The 5,533-nt window shown below is 38.3% G+C and overlaps 1 long non-coding RNA gene across 1 annotated transcript; it reads left to right on the top strand.

The window, feature by feature from the left end:
- The first annotated feature begins 3,551 nt into the window (after window positions 1-3,551).
- LOC130990930 (uncharacterized) lies at window positions 3,552-4,474 on the top strand. Its single transcript, XR_009090983.1, has 3 exons — window positions 3,552-3,698; window positions 4,076-4,170; window positions 4,318-4,474. It is a non-coding gene; the product is annotated as an uncharacterized LOC130990930 (long non-coding RNA).
- The last annotated feature ends 1,059 nt before the right edge of the window (window positions 4,475-5,533 follow it).

Genomic DNA, 5,533 nt, shown 5'->3' with positions numbered 1-5,533 from the left:
AAATTATATGGATCTTCTCCCTTCTTCCCGTAGTACTTAGGAAGAACATTAAGCAATCCAAGCTTTATTTCTATAGCAGTAGCAGCCGCCGGAATCCGGATCGGAGTTGGGGGGTCATCAGCTTCGTGGCTGGAGAGATCGCACAGTCTCGGATCGTCAGCCATGTCACTCTCAGTACTTGCAACCGAAATTGAGTCGGTTTCTTCTTCAAAGTCTGATTCTGTCTCTGAGTCGTGGTCTGTTTGGGCCAACAGAACCTCTTCAGCAGCGACAGTACCGGATTTCTCCTCAACGAACTGCTCCGTTCGCACCGAAAGGTCGGTCTGTGAACCCAGCAGATCCAGTAGCTTCCTCGCCTTCGCCTCCTTCCTTAACTTCTTCGCGGTCTTCTCAAATTCAATATCGTAGAGGAGGTTCGGCTTGGACGATCTGCTCATAAACAAAGAAAAAAAAATAGACAAAGGGAAAAGAATTAATTAACACCGCTCCCCGGCAACGGCGCCAATTTGGTGGGCGTCGCCAACCACCAAGTAATTCCTGCGGAATTACCAAAATAAATTAGCACAATGGTAAGCAGGGTCGATCCCACAGAGAGCAGTTAAAAATCATTCAAATCCCTAGGTCTATAAAATTGGTGATGCCACCCCGCCTTAAATTTAAGAGGAGTTAATTAAACTAAGAACGCAGAAATAAATCAAATAAAATACGCTTGAAGTAAATCAATAAAAAGGGTAATTCGGCTCAAATAAATCCACTCTAATTCAACTCTGATCCTCGACGCAATAATTAATCAATTCCTATCAACCAACCAGTTATAGGATACCGTGAAACGCAACGGACGTACCCCAATTCCTACTTACTGTGTCGATAAACAGCTGGAGACGCCAGACCTGCTTATTTCCTTTATTAAAATATAACCTAGCTGGAGACGTCAGACCTAGATTTAATATTCTAACAGCATTACGATGAAGGAACCCAATTTATATCAATTATCCTAGAGACGCTAGTAATAATTAATATACCAATTAATTCCTACTACGAACACGGTAGTTGTATCACTAATTAGTCCAATTCCAACAATTACGGATTGGCAGGAACTAATTGACTGTAATCCAATTAAACTTAAGTTGATCAGGCTTAAATAAAATCAGAATTATCTTGGAACCTAGGAATTAATCGGAATCAATAGGAATCAATTTTAAACCAATTAGGTCTCACAGATTATTAAATTAGAGTTTCATTATTCTCGCCGAATTAAAAGATTTAGCTACTCATGCTTAAAATAAGAACAATCAAATAAATAAAAATAAACATAATTAAAATAAACGAACAAAGACTAATAAAATAAATTGCAAGAAATTAAAGGAACCCTTGAACCGATTGAAGAAACTCGTCTGCCTTATCTATTCCAATCCAGCCGCAATAGGGAATTAAAAGAACAAGAATTGAATCTAAAGTAAAACAAATAGATCAATGCTAAAAACGTATGGAATCAATTGCATGGAATTAAGTTTGCATGGAATGAAAAGTCAACTACTCCAAAACAAACACTACTACAAAAGTTCACATACATAACAGTCCATAGATAACGGTTTTTTTCAAAAACCGTTATGTACGAGCGCACTTTTAGGAATAGATAACGGTTTTGCGAAAATCCGTTATCTATGTAGTGTTGTCTAAATGCATAGATAACGGTTTGAACAAATGCGTTATGTTTTTGCGTTATCTATTAGTTGCATACATAACGGTATTACAAAACCGTTGTGCCACCGTTATCTATGACCATCTTTTATAACAGTTATTTATAACGTTAAAGAACCGTTATGCCTTATCTATTCCAATCCAGCCGCAATAGGGAATTAAAAGAACAAGAATTGAATCTAAAGTAAAACAAATAGATCAATGCTAAAAACGTATGGAATCAATTGCATGGAATTAAGTTTGCATGGAATGAAAAGTCAACTACTCCAAAACAAACACTACTACAAAAGTTCACATACATAACAGTCCATAGATAACGGTTTTTTTCAAAAACCGTTATGTATGAGCGCACTTTTAGGAATAGATAACGGTTTTGCGAAAATCCGTTATCTATGTAGTGTTGTCTAAATGCATAGATAACGGTTTGAACAAATGCGTTATGTTTTTGCGTTATCTATTAGTTGCATACATAACGGTATTACAAAACCGTTGTGCCACCGTTATCTATGACCATCTTTTATAACAGTTATTTATAACGTTAAAGAACCGTTATGCCTTATCTATTCCAATCCAGCCGCAATAGGGAATTAAAAGAACAAGAATTGAATCTAAAGTAAAACAAATAGATCAATGCTAAAAACGTATGGAATCAATTGCATGGAATTAAGTTTGCATGGAATGAAAAGTCAACTACTCCAAAACAAACACTACTACAAAAGTTCACATACATAACAGTCCATAGATAACGGTTTTTTTCAAAAACCGTTATGTATGAGCGCACTTTTAGGAATAGATAACGGTTTTGCGAAAATCCGTTATCTATGTAGTGTTGTCTAAATGCATAGATAACGGTTTGAACAAATGCGTTATGTTTTTGCGTTATCTATTAGTTGCATACATAACGGTATTACAAAACCGTTGTGCCACCGTTATCTATGACCATCTTTTATAACAGTTATTTATAACGTTAAAGAACCGTTATGTATAAGGGTCATTTACAACGGTTTTTGAACCGTTATGTATGAGCGTCTCTAAAAACTGTTATGTATAATTTTTTTTATTAATTTTTTTAAAATAATATTATATTATCTTATATTATATTAAAAAATAACAAATAAATTATTTATCCTAAAATTTTAATTTATTCCTAAATATAGACTTTGAAAAAAAAATTCATAACATTTTTTTTATTTTATTAACACTTATATAAAATCTAAATTAAAAATCTAAATTAGAAATCTAAATACCATAAATTGAATATTAAAAGTGAAAAAAAAAGAAAAAAAGAAAAAAATTTAGAAAATTTTGAAATTAACCCCCAAAACTAGAAGCCCTAGTTTTGTTCATCCTCACTGTCTCTCTCGACTCTCTCTCTCCCCTCTCGACTCCGCCGCCGGCGCCGCTGCCCCGAGCCAGCTCGTCGCCGCCCACCCTTGTCGCGCTGCGTCGCGCCGCTGCCGCCCACCCTCGCTGCGTCTCATCTCCTCCCCAAATCTCTCTCTCTCTCTTCGCGATCTCTCCCACTTTGAGAGATAGTCGCCGCCGCTGCCGAGGCAAGTTCTGGCCATAGAAGCACGCCCCCCCTCTGTCCTCCCCGGCCGCAGCAACGTCAGCCACCAAGCTCGTCGCACTTCCCTCGTCTCCCTCTTAATCTCCCCTCTCTCTGACTCAAATGCACGCACACCATACCGCGCCTGAAATCCTAGATCTATAATCTTACAGCCACCTCCCTGTCGATTCCCGTCAACCGCACGGCGGGAAGGCCGCCGCCTCCGAGCGCAGCCCAAAGCCCCCTCTGCTCTCCATACTCCGGCGACAACAGCGGCTCCTTGCCGCTGCCGTGCCCTAGCTTCAATCCGCCGCTGAACTCCCTCTTCCGTAGCTGATCAGTTGGCCACTGCTCTTCAAGACCTCTCCAAACTTTATTCCGCTCGAGGCTTCTCTCTAAGAGCCGATCAAATTTTCTCCCGCGCACTCCAAATCAGTCACGCCAAAGGGTAACTCCAATTTCTTCAATTACTTCATCTTTTTCTTCGATGTTTTCACGAAAATTGTTGTGTTTGGAGATTCCTTTTCTTTAGAGGCTTCAATTCAAGCTTTAATTCTTGAGTTTTGTGTTTGCTTATCATGCCACTTGACAAACTTGTTGAATTGTTGTCTTTTGAATGTATTTTGGACTTAATTTCTTCGAATTTGATGTCCAAATAAGAAATTAGAAGATGGGGTTTTGTTTTATGTGTTAGGAGAAGTGAGATAGGAACTGAGACATAATGTTTTCTGGACTTAATAGGGAATCATATGTTGATACATAGAGGAGAACATCTGTTTAGTTCAACTGATTTCTGGTTCTTTTCAATTGGTCCTGGCTTTTCAGGGGTTCACTCATTGAAACAGAGTCAGTTTCTGATGTATTTACAGAGGCTCGGGATTCACGGAATGAGGTTACCGCTGATCATATTGCAGAGCATGGTTTGTCTCTTTGAACTGATGCTCTGGCTTTTGTCTTCTCTATTTGTTTGTCATTGCCAATGCTAGTTCGGTATTTTGAATGTTCATTTGTGTCCCTTGCCTTATTTGTTTATGAAGACTAATTGTTCCTTACTTTTGTTGCAAAAGGCTATGGTGAGAGTTCTTCAAACTTGAAAAGTGATGACTTCCCACTGGAGGGTGATGCTGAAGATGGTAAGTAACAATTATTGTATATTGCTTTTTGTGATGATAAATTGAGATCGTGTTGAACTGATACTAAAGACAAACTTTCATGCCTCTCTACCCTTAAAACTCATTTGATTCATTCTCAGAAATTATGCCTCTCTAAAAACTGGTATGTGGTTCTCATTGTTTCATTATTAGTGCTTTACTATAGTGTTACTGGTGTCTTTTCCCTTTGAAATCTCACACTTCGTGTTTCATATCAGGATCTTCTGATTTTGGCTTGCGGTCATCCAGAAAATAGAAGCAGCCTAACAATTGCTTCTCTACTCCCATTATTTTCACATAAGCTCTATGTTGTAAGCTCGTCGTGGTTTGAATTTAGTCTAAAGCACTATCTTTGGTTGATGGCATCTCTACTAGCAATTGCTTCTTACTCAAACTTGATTTCTGGTTTTTGAAATCGCATCAGTTTCTCGTCTCTTCTAGGGTGAGCCCAGCTTCCATCTATATGGATTTATTATGTGTATAAGTGCAACTGCAGCGAGAGCCTTCAAGTCAGTGCTTCAGGGGGCTCTTCTTTCCAGTGAAGGGTAAGTAACTAATCATAATATCTCCTCTTCCTGGATTGATTAATGGATATGTTTATATCTCCTCTTAACAGGCAAGTTACTCAATACTGATAATGCTACCATTTTTAGTTAGTAACAAGTGAGCAAGCTCATGAGGTTTTGTCTTTTTCTCGTTGAGTCACTTAATGGCTTGCTCGTATGTGGTTCTGATCTCTTATAATTTGTGTTGAGATGCTTATTGCGGCTATTGGGCATCTTTATGCCTTCCCTTACAAAGAGTATGCTGGTGCAAATATAGGCTCAAATCATGGCTGGAGTGATTCAGGTGAGTTTCTATTTTGAGTCTGCAATAAGAGGTAGTTTAAGCTTTATATTCTTCTGGAATTATGGTTTTCAGCTGAGTAATATTCTTAGAACTCTTTATAATATGTATGCTTGGTGTACTTGAGGGCATCTGCCGACTTTTGCTGGTGGATAGACATGGTTCTGCTCCTTTATGGCAAACATGTTCTATTGGAAACTGTAATACATGCTTAGCTTGGCCTATCTGCATGAGTGAAATGATGCATGTCTATTTGCTGACTTCTTGAGTTGTGTGTGGGTTTTAT

The sequence above is a fragment of the Salvia miltiorrhiza genome, chromosome 6 (assembly GCF_028751815.1).
Source record: "Salvia miltiorrhiza cultivar Shanhuang (shh) chromosome 6, IMPLAD_Smil_shh, whole genome shotgun sequence".
Taxonomy (NCBI): domain Eukaryota; kingdom Viridiplantae; phylum Streptophyta; class Magnoliopsida; order Lamiales; family Lamiaceae; genus Salvia; species Salvia miltiorrhiza.
This window is presented reverse-complemented; position numbering and strand designations above follow the sequence as displayed.